The 16,695-nt window shown below is 48.2% G+C and overlaps 1 protein-coding gene across 1 annotated transcript in view; it reads left to right on the top strand.

The window, feature by feature from the left end:
- Nucleotides 1–16,695, top strand: part of PlexA (plexin A) — a 385,856-nt gene that overhangs the window by 104,788 nt on the left and 264,373 nt on the right. Inside the window, exon 3 of the mRNA XM_070538955.1 lies at nucleotides 1,801–1,908. The gene's annotated coding sequence lies outside the window, so the exon portion shown is untranslated. The remainder of the gene's footprint in view (nucleotides 1–1,800; nucleotides 1,909–16,695) is intronic.

Below are 16,695 nucleotides of genomic sequence, written 5' to 3'. Positions count from 1 at the left end.
CGAGCCAAACTTGATGAATCAACGCAGCATATACGAGCTGTGCGCGAGCAAACGTAGATGGATTGTTTTGTTGCTCGAGGCCCGAATACGCATTTCGGGCGACCTCGTTTGTCTTTGCGTGACACGCACATTGAGAGAACTACCTGCACGCCCGAAGTAGTTTGCTGAAAAGGCTAGCATTATATAGTGTGCTCACGATGATTATATATATATATATATATATATATATATATATATATATATATATATATATATATATATATATATATATATATATATATATATATATCGCTTTTCACTCCCCTCGCTCTTCGGTAGTTGAAGCCCTTCCATTGGTGCCGCGTAGATGTATAGGGGCTTTATTCGGAACGTCGCCTGTGGCGCCGGGAGACCAGTCTTTTCCTTTTTTTTTTTTTCCCTCGCGCGTATGAAACGCGGCCCAAATGACGGCCTTTGCGTTTCTTGCGAGCTGCCGGTCCTGCCCGTCCGGTACCCACGTTATTACGCGTCGTCGTTCGACTGCCGACTGCAGACGCCGCTCACTTTTGGATCGCGCCCGAGGCACGTCGTGGTGCTCAGTGTAAAAACGGGCGAGTCCGGTGTGCCCGAGCAGATAGCGTCGGGACAGTCGCACGGTCGGTCGTAAAGCCGCGTGTCGCCGCTGCAGGCGCCTCACTTCTCTATAGCTTTCTCGTTTCTCGTGTCGCGTTTGTTTTTTCCCCCGTCGGTTCTAAGTTATGTGATTTAGTAGTGGCGCGCTGAGGCCTTGTCTTCGTTGACGCCGCTGGAGCGGGCGTGTGCAGTGCGACCTTCAGCGCGAGGTGTGTTCGTATAGCTTTGGGCTTTCAAGGCGCACGCATTGGCGAAGCACCGCTATTGCGCCCTTCACGCGTGCCCCTGCTTCCGACTTCTTGAGTATATGTCCGGCCTAACGTGGCGTCTGTATTGCGTAACACTTTCAGGCAACTGGTCCTTGTATAATTTTGTTACGATTAAGATATGACCGTTTTCTTTTGACTCTTCCCTCCTCTTTTCGTGGGTGGCTTTTTGGCCGATCCCTGAGACAAGTGTAACCGAAGATGGTGCCTGGGTGGACCGATTCTGAACACCAGTGCACGATATGTCTTATCGAAAGGGTTCGTAACGCGAAGCGATCGTGGCGGTGCTCTTTCACAGCACCCGCACCCGTCTTAGCATATACAGCTTCGCATGCAACTTAAAAAAAAAAAAAAAACGCCGGTAGCATCCTTCTGTACGTTGTTCTATCAACTCTTGAATTGAAATTTAAAACTATATCCTACCTTGTACTTGTCCCCCCCCCCTCCTTCCCCTTTCGGACGACTATCAGCTACCTATTTTGCCCTATTCATCACACGAGTTAACGCATTCAAGCCGTCGTTCCTACCCGGCACAATAACTGAGTACAATATGCTTGATTCTCAGGTCTTCGTCGATTGTGAATCAGCTGACTCTCTTCAGCAAGGGCTAGAAGCTTATTTTACTTGAGTGTTGTATAAGGTTTTCTAGCATATATTGCGTTGTATATTGTATGTTATTGTATATTATTGTATTGTTTAACTGCGCACTCTTCGTAACAGGCCGACATGTTACAATCTTGTAAATAAAACATATACAAGCAGGTCTACCGGGGAGTTAGTTTGATTTTGACAGTCATCCTGCAATTATTCGCTCGGCTTTCTTCTTTTTTTTTTCAGTAATGCGATTTCGCAACAGATGGTGCATGTATAATTGACGTCGCAGACGTCTTTATTCAACTGTTTTTTTTTTTTCTGCTCGCAGGTCACTTGTGCACAGCTCACCATCGACGGGACTCGGCCTGTCAGCTGTCTATTTTTTATCAACGCGACAAGGTTCTACTTCGGCTTGCTCTCGCACTGACCTAACCTGGTGAGTAGCGCGTTTTTTTATCAGTGTATATAGAGGAGTTGTCCCTCTAGTTCGAGTAATACACGCCCACGCTTTGTATTGCAAAACGTGAAGCACCAACTGTATACTGGGGCGCATGTAATTATAGCAGCATATATCATCGATATACGACCACCTGGTATATATATATATATATATATATATATATATATATATATATATATATATATATATATATATATATATATATATATATATATATATATATATATATGTTCCACAGTAATGGGATGCTGGGATACTGCAGGCTACAGCTCTACAGCTTGGGTTGGCCAATCGGCAACGTGACACCAGCCACGTGACGAGTTCCTGCGCGTCTGAGCTTGGTCTTCCGAATCTGGACCTCATATGCCATGCGTATAATAGCATAGCTCTCACTACATTGTGTTAGTTTCACTCTATACCAGGCGAATATAATTCATGCCAAAGGGCTTGTTAGCGCACCTGAAGCAGAATTGTCGTAAGAACATGCAGCTTTCTACAATGCATGCAAAATGAGTTACGTATGTCCGCCATGGCTTCCATGGCTGCAGATAATGTGTCCGTCTTTTGACAAACAAAAGCGCGGCCATACACGCTGATAACGAACTGTCTTGGGCTCTCAGAATAGTTCACGGAAATCGGAATTTTGTTATGTTCGAGCGCGATTGCTAACGAAGATTTTCGACGCGTCCGTTATACAGGGTGTCCCAGCTAACTTTTGCAAGTTAGAAAATGCGCCGGTGCACTCCCAGATGACGCGACCAAATGCATGTTGGCTATTGTATGGAATAGCTCACACATTTTTTTGTATTCTGCTTAATTGCATAAATACTCAAGAATAATTAACCAACTTCGGAAGCAACGAAGTTATTAGGCAAAAATATATGTGCGCGGCCTTGCTAAGAAAAACAAGCGCACATCTTCTGTTACAACCCTTCCCCTACCGGAAAAGGGGGGTAAGCGAAGCTGGTGCTGCGTGCACGCGACCTTCTTCATGGTTAAGTAACCCACAGGTAACGGTGCCGAGTTGCTTCGGCCTCCCGGTCCGTCAGCTCGGGATCTTTTCGTTGATTTCGGGTTGCCTGGGCTCGGCTGGCTGTAACGACTGAATCTGCGCGCCTACGGCGAGTCCTTTCTCGGGCGTGTTCGCGTCGCCGCTCGTCGAAGGCTGCCCGGTCCTCGGGGGAACGCACAACGCGTGGCCGTCCCATCCGTTTTCCGGGACTTGTAAAGAACGGCGGGTTGCACAACAAGATTGTCACCTTGCCACCCGATTACGACAAGGGGTGCAAGACGCGCACCTCCCGCTCTCCGCCGCTGCAGCTGCGAGGCGTTCAAAGAAGCGACCTTTGCGCGGGAATCCGCCGCCTTCCTCCAGCCCGCTTCGACATTGTGACAAGACGAGTTTGGTGTGTGGACAATGATTCCAGAGTTCCTCAACGCGGCGCTGATCTGACACGCCTGAAGAAGCTACCGCGGGAACGTCTTATTTTTGCGCTCTCACGGTTCAGCATGTTGCAAAACAACGAGCGTCCCTCGAGCGGCGTCGATTTTCCGGAACGGCACCACCTTCAACGCCGTCGCTTGGGCTTCGGAATGTGTGTGCCTTTGTGTCTGAAAACTGGTCTTCAGAGCAGCTGCGAGTTGGTGGTGTGTAAACGAACAGCCGCCGCGTCGTAGGACCAGCGGATCGAGTGTATAAAAACTGTGGTTGTGCGATTGTTGGACGCACTTCTCTTGAGCAGTCATGTTAGACTGAGGCACTTCTCTTGAGCAGTCATGTTAGACTGGTTCACTTCTCTCATGCAGTCCTGTTGGACTAATACTATTTTTCTCAAGCAGTCATGTTAGACTGAGTTAATTTCTGTAAATAAACCCCTTTTTCCTCGTTCTCGATGAGAAGCAGTTCTTCACTTCATCAACGATCTCAGCGTAAATAAGTTGGACGACGGCATGGGCCAGCTACCTTCGAATTCATGCCGTACTCCAATCTTGGCAAAGGACCACGGACGAAGGGATTGAGCCCCCAATCCTGACAGACTGAACTGAACGGAAAGGAAGCCGCCGCACCGCGCGCGAAACCCTTTCCTGCCCTTTACCTCCCTGACGGAAGCGAAACGGCTCTGATTGGTTGCGCGCGTGAAGTGAGCGCGCGCCTATCCAGCTGGAATCTTTGCTCATGACTCACGCTCCGGCGACGGCGCAGCTGTCAAATAATAGAGAGTTTTAGCAGAGCGTTTACGGTCCGCTCCGCTCAGACCGGCCCATCACAACAATTGGCACGCAGCCGCTCATCAAAACGCTACCGGGAACACTGACGCGCGTGCGCACAGCACACATAGCGGCAGCGGAACGTGGGACGCTGACCACGTTCCGCTAGGAACCTGATTTAGCGGTGCGTCAGGGGGCGTGTAGTTGCTTTCGTAATCGTTTTAACGCCAAGCTTAGAGCACGTCAGTGGCGTCTCTGGGAGACGCGCTTGTTAGATAAGCGAAATCAATGCATTCTATGCAGCCACCGGTGCGCGTGAAACGTGTGCGGAGCGGAGCGCAAGCAAACGCTTTGCTAAAACTGTCTAATAAAACAGCCCTTTCCCGCAGTTTGTCTGCTCTGCGAGAAACTGGTTTTTTATGCGAAGCATATTACGAGGGCTCAACCCAGCTCCTCAGGCGCGGCGGTGACCATGAAATCACGTGACACCGTGACGTCACGACAGAGGAGAACGAGGGCTCAACCCAGCTCCTCAGGCGCGGCGGTCAGGGGCGTAGCCAGGGGGGGGGGGGGGGGGGGGGGCTTATGGGGCTTCAGCCCCCCCCCCCCCGAAATTTTTTCGTGCTGTCCATGCACCGCCGACCAAAGCGACCCCCGGCGCCGGAAATCACTCTGGATTTTGTCTAGAATGTCTTTTTGACGCTCGAAATACATTTAACCGCGAAGATTGCAAAATCGGGCTAGATTTCGTGGCAACGCCCATACACCAGGAGTCACATAACGCCAAGCAGTCCCATCCGAGCACAAAGTTTCAAGGGCGCTTTGATAGTGAGCGGGCTCGCCGCGGCATCTCACTGAGGCCACGGAATCTATAGAGCGCATGGATATCAATTGCAAAACTTTATGGGTATACATCTCATAAGCTCTTGATGTGAAAGGTGCATTGACATTTCCAAAATTGTGCTTTAGATTTTCAATTGCGGAACTTTGTGGGTTTAATGTTGTTATAAACATTTGACGCTAAAGGTCTATTGACTTTTCTAAAGTCTTACATCAGAACATACAACGAGACAAGCCAAATCAACACACTAGCAGACGAGTTGACAAAGCAGGCAGCGAGGTCCAATGAGACGAAGGGTTGGGGTGGTTCATTTGTGCCGTCATGTCACATAAAAAAATATCAACATTTTTTCAACCTACGCCAGAACATCCATGTCAAGGCACTAAAGACAGCCAAAGTAACTACGTTCTTATTTATTTTTTCTACTTTGAATTTTATTCGCGAGGACACATTGAGCCTCTTCAATTTTTTTTTGTTCTCGCTACCCTACCCTCGGGCTGCCAGAGCCAGCCAGAGCGCATACGTTTTTCTCGTATGGCCCCGACCACCGTGCGGTGCACTTTGGTTTGCTCTGGCCGAGTGGATTTTCACCTGACAGAGTTTTGGACGCTTTCTGGCTAGCAGACGAGAAAAAAATGGTCGCTCGCCGTCATTACTGTAGGGACTCGAAGGATTGCACCGCATTCCTTGAGCGGAACCTTTCCGGAAAGTCTTGTTTTGCCGCTGTAGGATACTGAGCAGTATGCGTATGGTTCTCAGTGGACGAAGCGTACGTCTCATGTTTTCTTCGGTATTCCTTCCGTAGCCCCATTAGGTGCTCGAAGTAGGCATTCGATTCTGGCCAACATACTTTCCTATGCGTTTTTTTTTTCCATTTCGGTGCCTCCGCCTCACAGAAAAGAAAATACATTGTTGCGGCGCAGCGAATTGTCGCATGGTGAAAGTTCGATTTTGATAATTCTTTTGCGGAAAGTAATGGGCGACGGGACGCTTCAGTTGCCGGATACGTTTATTATATTATTGCGAAAGCAATTATATGGACACTCCAGGCGCATTCCTGCCGTCGCCCTCATGTTTCGTATAAAGTCCAAGGGTGATAACATCGTGACCACGCGCTGCATGCTGTATGTGCGAGTGAAAGCGTAGGAGGGGAGGTGGAATGGGTGAGCCGACGATGGTGGCTCAGTCTTGTGTGCGCAAAGGAGAAAAGCGGGGAGCAAGCGCGCCACCTTCCGTCGCGCGCAATACATCGGGGGGAGTGGATGGAATGGGGACGGAATCTAGGATTCTGTGAGTCGATGATTGTGCAACATGTTTATTTGCCTTGTTTGATGCATTATATACAGTTACTTCTTCTTACATACATAGACTCATTGGAGACTTATACGTATACTTAAATATCTTGTTGCGAGGTTTTGTGTATACATGCAGTGAACTTTGTTTCCAGTGATACTTTTTTGTCCTTTATCAAGCCGTATTTTCACATTTGTATATGCCATTGTATCTTTGCATTTCTAATGAACGAGGGTGAGTCAAATTAAAGTGAGCCTACCCTAACCGCGCAATAATGGTTCGGTTCATTATCTGCGAGGCATGCGCGTAGGAGAACGGCATGTCTCATTTACAAAAGTGACACGCAGGTGTGAAGATAAATGTTCTTTGATGCTCTCATACACTGGGTTGAATATGGTTGCGTCACATAATGGACACTTCAAAAGTTTAACAGCTCCGTGTCGCGAAGTTTTTGACAGCTGAAGGTGTTTCCAAAACAGAAATTAATCACCATATGACTGCCGTGTACATTGAACACTTCATTTCATTGACCACTGCGAAGCGTTGGAGCAAACGGTTCAAAGGACGTTGCAAAGGCATTCCAAGACCGGGCCAAAACCATCGTGCAATCACCCCCCCCCCCCCCCCCCCAATTTCAAAGGTTCATGAGCTGCTGAAACAAGAACGGAAGATAAGCCTCGATGAACTGGCAGACCGTCTGAACATCAGTCACGGTTCGGTTCACGCCATAATTCATGAGCTTCTCAGTTATCGGCTCTTTGGTGCGCAATAGATCCCCAAGATTTTGACCCATTGCGAGAAGACGGAGAAGTTTCGCGCTGCCTTGATTCATATGATCGGTTATCACAATGAGGATGACGACTTCTTGTTTGCAACTGTGATCGGGGACGAACCTTGGTGCCACTACTACGAGCCTGAAACACGACGGCAAAGCTTACAGTGGAAACATTCGAATTTACCACGCCCAAAGAATGTAAAGGCCATCATTTGCACTGGAAGAGTGTTGTTAACTTTTTTTTTCGATCGACCGGGTCCATTACTGATAGAATTTCCTAAATCTTGAGAGGCTATCAATTGTTCCCGATATTGTAAAACGCCAGAGCGGCAGCGTGTCGCAATCAAGAACGAACAACGTGGAAAATTGACGAATGGGGTCATCTTGCTCCACGACAATGCCTGTCCCCACGTCGCTTGTGTGGTTAATACAAAACTGACGAAGTTCAAGTGGGAAACGCTGCAACATCCGCCATACAGCTCAGACCTGTCACCTTGTGACTTCTACATTTTGGAGCAACCGAAAAAACAGCTAAAGGGAACCAGATACAGACTTTTTGAAGCAGCAACCCAAGGAGTTTTATAAGACGGGAATCACGCGACTCGTTAGTCAATAGGACAAATGTCTAAATTCTCATGAAGACTACTTTTAAATAAAGTACCCCGTTGTTGGCTCATTCATTTGACTTGCCCTCATATATCTTGCAGAACTCCTGCTTTTTATACGTGCTCTCTGTCGCGACTATAACTTCGGTGCAATTACTCACGATACACGACAAGGGACAGCTACTCCTGCGTAATACATTGGAACAAACGACAGCGTCATTGAGATTTTTCACTGGCCATTGCATATATACAAGAATGTAAGCACGGTTCTTGAATGACAAAGTTTCATTAACATATTTGTCCTCAACTTGTTCAGTTCATTGCCTTTTAATTTTTCATATCAGCGGCATGCACTGCTTTCCTGGTTTCGAGCTGATATAGTTCTAAAGTTCGTGTGATATTTTCTTTACTTAATAAATAGACAAAAAACATGGAAGCATTGATGTCAGTTATGTCGGGCACAATTTTTGGCACATACGAGTATAATATTTTATGAAAAAATAGATATATTACTTGTATTTACAGTGCGTAGCTTTCAAGAATTCGTTTGCAGCATCTTTGGCAATGACAATGTAGTTATTATTCATGTATTTGATCCCTCGATAAATTGTTTAAGAGGAAGCTTTAGCTCGGGCCAAATCCGACGCGGCCTCTTCAAATACTTGTAAAACGCAGAAACGCTTTTCTGAGATAATCCTGCTAATCGCTTTTATTGAAATTAGTTGCATTTGAGAGAGAAAGTTAAATCCTAGTGTCTGTTGGAAACAGAACTTTGATTTAGGGCCTGGATTTTGTTTAAAATATTTTGAAAAATTCGAAAGCTTGAAAAAATAGAAGCACGACGTTTACAAACTAATAGCTATGCATGAAGAACAGATATTGTGGTTCTGTAAACGGCATTTATTTTAACAGTCAAAGCGGACAAGTTTGCTGTGTCAATTTGTATCTTACGCGAATTGGTTACGTTGTGTACAAGGGTTCTGCAAAAGCCGTTATTTCCGCAATACTAAATTTTTTTGAGATTCATGTGTAGCATATCTATTTTGTCCGCTGTAGATGTACTATGAGATGCAATTCACAGAATTGTGATATCATTTTTCATTGTTGAGTCACGGAGTTTTAAACTTGATAGTTTCGTTTTCTGAAAATTTTCAGTTTTGGCCAAATTTGAATAAATAATTGACCACCTAAATGAACAATTCGAAACTAGTAGTCACTAGAAGTAAACTTTTTCTTTTAAATGCAACAAACTTCCTCAAATTTGGTGATGTGGTTGCATGTATATATATATATATATATATATATATGTTGGGCCAGTGGCGTAGCCCCCCCCGAACAAAATTTCTGGCTACGCCACTGGCGGCGGTGACCATGAAATCACGTGACACCGTGACGTCACGACAGAGGAGAAGTGGCTTTGGCTCAACTCTTGCAAGACGGGCTGGGTGGGAATCGAACCAGGGTCTCCGGAGTGTGGGACGGAGACGCTACCACTGAGCCACGAGTACAACGCTTCAAAGCGGTACAAAAGCGCCTCTAGTGAATGCGGTGTTGCCTTAGAAACGCGCTGTTTCTAAGGCGTGCGTCTCTTGCTCAGGCGCACATTTCGTTGCCGCGCCGAACGCTGCTTTGCTCGACGCTCACCGCGTCCAATGCGGGGCGCGTAGTCGCTGCCCTGTAGCCCATTGTCTTACACCCCTTGGCGGGTCGACGGGAACGCTGTCGCGTTCCACTCTTGAAGGCGAAGAAGTAATGCATGAGTTGTTTCTTCGTCTAGCCGAACCAAATATAGCCAAGCAACAGCAGTTCACCAGGCTAAACAGTGGTTCAACAACTAAAATAAAGGCTAGTATGCTTCGCATCCTGGGCTTAACCTTACCTAAGCCACAGCCATTTTTTTTTTTTGCGTCACCACGGCACCGCCGCTGAAACTTGTGAGCCAATACAAGCTTCGCTTGAAAAAGCTTCCGCATGTTACGTATAGAGCATAATACGCTGTAATGATCAAGTCTGTTATCATCGCCTTTTACTGCATACAGAGAGAAGAGGAGCCGGGAGTAAAGTGAAGACTTGAAAGGGTCCTTGCTTTTTGCTAAGAATGAGAGAAGTAAAATTCGAACGACAGAATCGACTCAGCCGCGACACATGGCACTGCGCCGGCTGGAACGTCACTCCGTTCCCACCGCTTTTCGCGACAGGAGTGCCGATCGAGCATCGAGGTATTGACCGGCGACATTATTGCTCGTCCCATCTCTCCTCCTAAGCGCTGCTTGGTGCGTCCATCCACGTATCGGACGCCGCAATGCGAGGGCGCGCTTGGCGCAAGTGTGAGCGTAGATAGACGCTCAACGTATACACATACGTCCCTATAGCGTGGTGTCGTCGGAAGCCCAGCGGTGTGTGTGTGTGTGTGTGTGTGTGTGTGTGTGTGTGTGTGTGTGTGTGTGTGTGTGTGTGTGTGTGTGTGTGTGTGTGTGTGTGTGTGTGTGTGTGTGTGTGTGTGTGTGTGTGTGTGTGTGTGTGTGTGTGTGTGTGTGTGTGTGTGTGTGTGTGTGTGTGTGTGTGTGTGTGTGTGTGTGTGTGTGTGTGTGTGTGTGTGTGTGTGTGTGTGTGTGTGTGTGTGTGTGTGTGTGTGTGTGTGTGTGTGTGTGTGTGTGTGTGTGTGTGTGTGTGTGTGTGTGTGTGTGTGTGTGCAGTAACGCACAGTCGTCGCGCCGACCTACGCGCCACGTCCGAGCGAATCGGCGCAGGCTGTGCTATATTAATGGAGCTAATTACGTTCCGCGGGTCCGAATTGCGCCCGACGCCGTCGCCTTGATTGATGGTGCACCGCGGCCGGCACGGCGCGCCCTCTGCTGCGTGCGCGTTATTGTGTGTCCGAGCGCGAGCGTTTAGCGGCCGGGGCGTTTAATTAATCCGTCCACTACACATATCGCGAGATGACCGCGCGCGCGTATCGACAGTGTGTACGGTCCGACGAGTTTGATGCGCTGCGCCGTCAGCGTGGCCGTTTTGGGACGATATATTGAACGTCACTAATGCAGTTCGGCCTTCAGCAACAGTTCCGTATGTCTCATAAATGCAATTTTCTCTATTTTGTCGTACGATCTCTCTGAGAATTACGCCTATATATACCTCGAAGTGGATAAACACGAAACTGTATGTTTTTTTTTTTTTGAACGCGCACGAATTTCTGTGCTTATCCAACGAGAAAGTTGTCCGTCACGTGACAATGAATGGCTAATAGCCCCTTAAGCAATGGCTCTTACCACCGTAAGCAAGCAAAATATGTAATGGATTATACCTACCTAAGGTATAGAGATTACAAGCGCTCAGCAAAGTTGAGCGAACAGTGCATACATTCATTGAAATCACTCGTACATCACACAGAACAGCATACGTTTAAATATAGAACAAACTCAAAACAAACATCCGATCCATCAGTAAAGCGTTACATACCCCACCAAATGTAGCAAATGTAGTGGTGGTTTTGTAGCAGCTTTGCTAAATTAGCCCTAATTCACCGTAATTAACCCCAAAGGTCGTAGGTTCGACTCCAACAAAAGGGGGCGAGGGTTGGAAGGAAGGAAGGAAAACTTTATTTGGTCCTGCAAGTAGTGATAATTAACCGCTAAGCGGGCCGCTCCCACGTCGGGACCGGAAGGCCAAGCCTCACGGCCACATCGGTTGGAGTGCCTTAATTAACTCTATCTTAATCAGCTGTGGCTAACTAACCTACTTTAATCAGCATCAGTGGTCGTGGGTTCGAATGCCATAGCGAACTCCCTATCTTAATTAAACCTGCCTTTAACATGTTCGCTTTCGAACATGATAAGCGAAGATGCGATGCGGGTTGATAAGGGCTCATACTGGTCTGATCAAGTTCCATGAATTTGATAATGACACCGGGCTGCGTGGAGATGAGCAAGTGGCACAATGCTTACGGATACACAGAGAACTAACGGATGAGTTTCTGTGCGAATTTCTTTTTTTTTTCGGTGAATATGTTTTTGTTGATTGCTTTTGTGATCGTACTTAACGCTAAGCACGTCGTCTTACATTAACATCAAGGAAACACTCGCTGCAGTCTGCTCTGCCAGGACGCCTATAGCCCTTCGTTCTCGGCTCGCGGTGAATTTAGCGCTATTATAGGTGTAGCCGCGTTCGTCGTTGTGTTACTTACATCGTCACGTGTTCCATCTCTCTCTCTCTCTCTTTCTCTCCTTTTTTTTAGCGAAATGGCTCGAGTGGATGACGTGCATGCGAAATTAAACAGCTGTCGGCCTCATTGACATGCTTCCCGTAGCTTCTTGTATGATGTGTGCCCTGTCGCTCATGCTCCCTTTGTATTTGTTTCTCGAGGACACGCCCGGATTCGACGTGGCAGATCTATTAAATCTATCTGGGTCGCGCGGTATTCGCTAATTGAAAGCATTGATTTCGGAAACGGCGTGGTGCGACCTCGCACGTTCCCCCGTTTCTGTGAAGAAATATCGGTGAACTTTCGGCCACTGGAACCTCTATCTTTCTTTTTTTTTTGTAGCAGTTGACTGCTTTATCGCGAAATTAATAAGAGGCACGTCCACCCTTGAGCGTGGCGAATGCAGAGCGTTGTTTCTGGTGCAATAACCAGGCCTCTAGAAAGGATATATTCCTGAGCGGCTAGTCAATGGCTGTATGAGATGCGCAATTGCGTACTGGAAAAAGAAAACAGTAACAATAAGTTTTCTAGCGTACTTCTTTATGCCCGCGGAGCCATACACAACCTGTATAGCTAGCTTAGAAGCCAGACAGAACGAGTAATTTGTCTGTTCAGGATTTTTGATAATAATAATAATAATAATAATAATAATAATAATAATAATAATAATAATAATAATAATAATAATAATAGAGCTCGCTCCCGCCGCGCAGTGAAACGTGCCACGAGTCACGCTTGCTTAAAGGGGTTGGGACACCAAATTTTGAGGCTATAAAAAGCATGTTGTAGGGTGCTTATGTATGCAAGGACACCCAGAACGAGGTATCGGACGCCGCAAACATTTCAAAATAATTTTAATTCAGCTTCAAAAAGTCAATTAAAACTCCTTCTCGTAGTCAAGACCCATCGCTAGCGCGGCAGCTACTACGTCACAGAGTAGGAACGAAAATATTGACGTCATAGCACACCAGCACAAAAACGTGACGTATGATGAGTAGCGATGAAATGCCGATTACGGAGCCTGCTGAGCCGAGCGACCGAGCATAACCTCCACTATGACCGAGCTACAGGCATATAGAAATCCTTTCTTAATGCAAAGAAGGGGTAAGGCGTGCAGACACAGACACAGGAGGAGAGAAGTGGACAACACGAACGCCGCACGGCGGCCCGCGAACGGCAAACTGCGTGCAGCGAGTTGCCGTGTTGACGGGCCTTTGCACGTTTGAGTGTAAAACAGTAGCCGGCCGACTCCGAAAGGGACCAGGATATGCGGCGTTCGTGTTGTCCGCTTCTCTCCTCGCATAGTCGCATAGTTCGGCAGCTCGGAGCGGTCTCTCCTTCGCTTGGCCTTTCTCAATGTGAAGGCCCGTCCACGTTACCGGCACGGAAACTCGCCGCACGCCGTTTGCCGTTCGCGGGCCCCCGTGCGACGGCGGTTTTGCTCCCGAACGGCCAGATTTCCTAGCTGTGGAGAGCACGGGCCCGGGACCCATTTGTGCGGCAGCCGTACGGCGAAGCGGCCAATCAGCGTCCGAGGAGTGGTCACTCTGTGCACCGACGGCAGCTTCACCGCCTCTGATCGTTCGGCGACGCCGATATCGTGGCTAGGCCTTTTCCGGCTCACTTCGAAGCTAAAGCTTACGGCGCTTCGGAATGAATCACCGACTCTCACAAGCCGCAATATTTTCTTACCGTTGTTGTCGCTCTTCGCAATAATTATAATAATCGCGGCATGCACTTCGAATCGTCAGTTGACCCCTGCTGGCAGAGCACGCGTATGCGCGAGCAGACGACGCAGCATAGTTTTACGTCACTATTTTTTGTGGCCCACGTGACCAAGCCATGTTGCGTTTCCTCCTCTGTGACGTCATAGCATCCCCCCGAGCCCAGAAACCGAAACCGAAATCGCTCGGTATAATAATGCTATTATTAAATTATTTATCGGATATATATGAATCCCGCTGTGTGTATCGTGCTCCCTGAAGCATGACGCAACGTTTGAATCAACAAACGCATGAACGAAAATTTTGATGTCTCCACCCCTTTAATCATATACATGTGCTTCGGAGCATGACGCGACACGCACTGCTGGCGAGGGCGCTGGTCTCGATCTGTCCAGTTGTTCCGTTCCTATACTGTACGCTTTGCGATAATGCCCATTGGTGCGTTTACCACTCATAGCGTGCCCACTCCATTCACCCACGCTCTTCTCTTGGCTAGTCTCCAACCAAATCTATGGTTTCTTGGAAAGGGGAGACCACCCTGGAGACAGCGCTTAAAGAATCCTTCAATGAAGACGTTTATTCTCTCCCTCTCTTTCCAAATACCTTATCGAACGAGAATAAAGGGGGTTAACCGAGGGGCCCGAATTTTTATTAGTCATATCATGAGAAGCCAACGAACACTGACACCAAGGACAACATAGGACAAATGCCTTATCGGCACTTACGCAATCGGCTCTCCGCCGGTAAGGCGTTCTCTTTGCGCACGCCCCGCTGGTGGTGAGGCGCTGGACGGCGCCTCGGTCATCGTGCCAGCTTTCGTTGTCGTGAGGTCCCGCAGCCAATTAGTGGGACCGACCACCAACGAAAACGTTTTTCACATACACTTCGAATTGTGCGGTTATTCGCCGTGTTGACTGTCAACATCAAAATGATTTAAGTCCGACCTGGTGAGCCTTCGTCGCGCACTCGACCTAACAGTAATAAGCCCCCGGATTGGCTGCGTATAGCAAAAAACGTCCATTTGACTCCGCTCGCACCTTTTGTCTCCACGCAGCATTCAACTTTGCGCACAGGCAACGTTTATCTGTTTATTTATGGAGCTCCCAGTATATCTTATTCTTTCTGCCCCTTCGCTCTGTAGAAGCACCGGCGTTGATGCCGCTGAACGACCGTTGCATCGAATGTTTGTCTCCGACGCAGCCCATGTCTGTGGCCTCGCCAGGATGGGGATGCGACATACATTGTGTACGCGCAGCCATAGACGCTCCCTTCTCCGTTAAAGGTCTCCTTTCGTTCAACGTCTCGAGGCCGGCGAGCTCTTCGAAAGCTCACTTCTCTCACACCCATTGCACCGTATAGGCACGAGAGAAGGCGTCCCCTCATTCTTTTCGGGCGTCCCTCGCTCTAAAACTCGGTACTGCATTTCGTTTCCTTCGGCAGCGCTCATTCACTTCACTGGCTCTTTTCTTTTTTGAGGGGCTGCTCGTCGTCAACGGCCCAGCGATATGTCCCGCGTCTCCCTTCCTCCATCCCTTCTGCCATCCCCCTCGTTTCATCCCTCTTTTACCCGTCCTGTTCTCGGGAATGTACGTTTGTGCTCACCGGGGCGCACGCGAGCACATATTTCTGAGGCTCTTCCCGCCGTACGGCGGCCCAGTTGTCATCGGCAATCGCTCGCTCGCTCACTCGGCTGGTCCCGTCCGTGGCGCGCCGTGTATGCGTATATGGTCCATACGCGGGCACGCGACGTCGATCTGCGGAAGGACCCGCGTCGTTTCGTCGCCCTCCCGCCCCATCGTTTCTATTTTTTCTTTTTCTTCCATCCTCCGCATTGAGCCGTTTTCCTCGCGAAAGATGGCTTGCCATTTATTTCTAAAAAGCCCCTCCACCCCACTTGAGGACGCTGGCGAACTCCTCCCTTTCCTCACCGCACCGAAGATCCGTCTCTCTTTGTCTCTTTCTTCCCGTGTTTCCCCGTGCTGCGGCATATGTGGACGCCGTTGGGATTCGATCTGTGACGTCGCCATATACGTGTACGGTGAGGAAAACCGTGCCTCCATATATATCCCCGATGCGCCAGAATGTGTTCCCTGTTTGTGATTTCTTTATCGTTCTACGCTTAGCTGTCGGGGCCGCGCACTCTTTGGCGTAGACCTGGAGACTTTTCTCCCCCGTTAAGAGCGCCGTTTTGGAAACGATGTATACGAGACAGAGAGGGATCTTTGTAGACTCCCCCCCCCCCCCCCCCGCCTTTTTTTCTTCCTCCTCATTTTTTTCTTTTAATGCTTCCCATGGTCTGGGCTCTTCCCTTGATGCAGTCTGTATCGCATACGCACAGCACTCACGCATGCACTGCAGGCGGTCCCAGTCGCGGCCGGCTTTTTTATCGCCCTTTTCTCGGAATTGCCGCAGCCCGTTTCGAGAGAACCATGGTCCTTCGCGTTGTTTCTCTTTCGCTGGCTTCGTTGTCGTTGATGTCGTCGTCGCTGATGTCTTCGACGCTGTTGTTTCGTCGCTGCTCGCCTTTCGTGCCCCCCTTTCCCCTCCCTGCCCCCCTCTTCCCTTTATTATTTGTTGTCGAGTTTTGTTGCTGTTGTGTCACTCGTGGTTCCGATCAAGGTGGCTGCCGGTCGTTTCGAGATTTGTCTATGCTCTCACTTTCTGTTGCGGGCGAGCCTTAACGCTGCATCCGAAGTTATTTCACCTTTTTTCGCTGCCGAGTGACGTCGTTTCGTGAATGCCGCTCTGTCTTTCCCGAAAACGTGCAGGATGGCGGTATTCGCGTTATAGGCGCACCGCATACATTGCAAGATAAACACCAGTGTTTATTTTACTTTAAAGAGACACTAAAAACAAAAATTATTTGAGCTGTATTAGTAAATTACATTTATAAGCTACCACCTCCCTCTCCCAAACAGAAAAGCACCATAAGATGAACTTAGCAAGTTTCAAAAACTTTTCGTGAGCTACAACAACCAACCAACATACGGAAATAATAACTTGTAATTCGTTACGTCCCGCTGACGTATAGGCGCTGGGGTTTGGGCGCAAAACTTGGAAAACGGGACTTTCACTTTCGTTCTCTCTTCTAACAAGCATACTATCCTAGCGAAATT

This window comes from Dermacentor albipictus, chromosome 5 (assembly GCF_038994185.2).
Source record: "Dermacentor albipictus isolate Rhodes 1998 colony chromosome 5, USDA_Dalb.pri_finalv2, whole genome shotgun sequence".
Classification (NCBI taxonomy): domain Eukaryota; kingdom Metazoa; phylum Arthropoda; class Arachnida; order Ixodida; family Ixodidae; genus Dermacentor; species Dermacentor albipictus.
The sequence above is the reverse complement of the archived record's forward strand: the minus strand, read 5'-3'. Positions and strand labels throughout refer to the sequence as shown.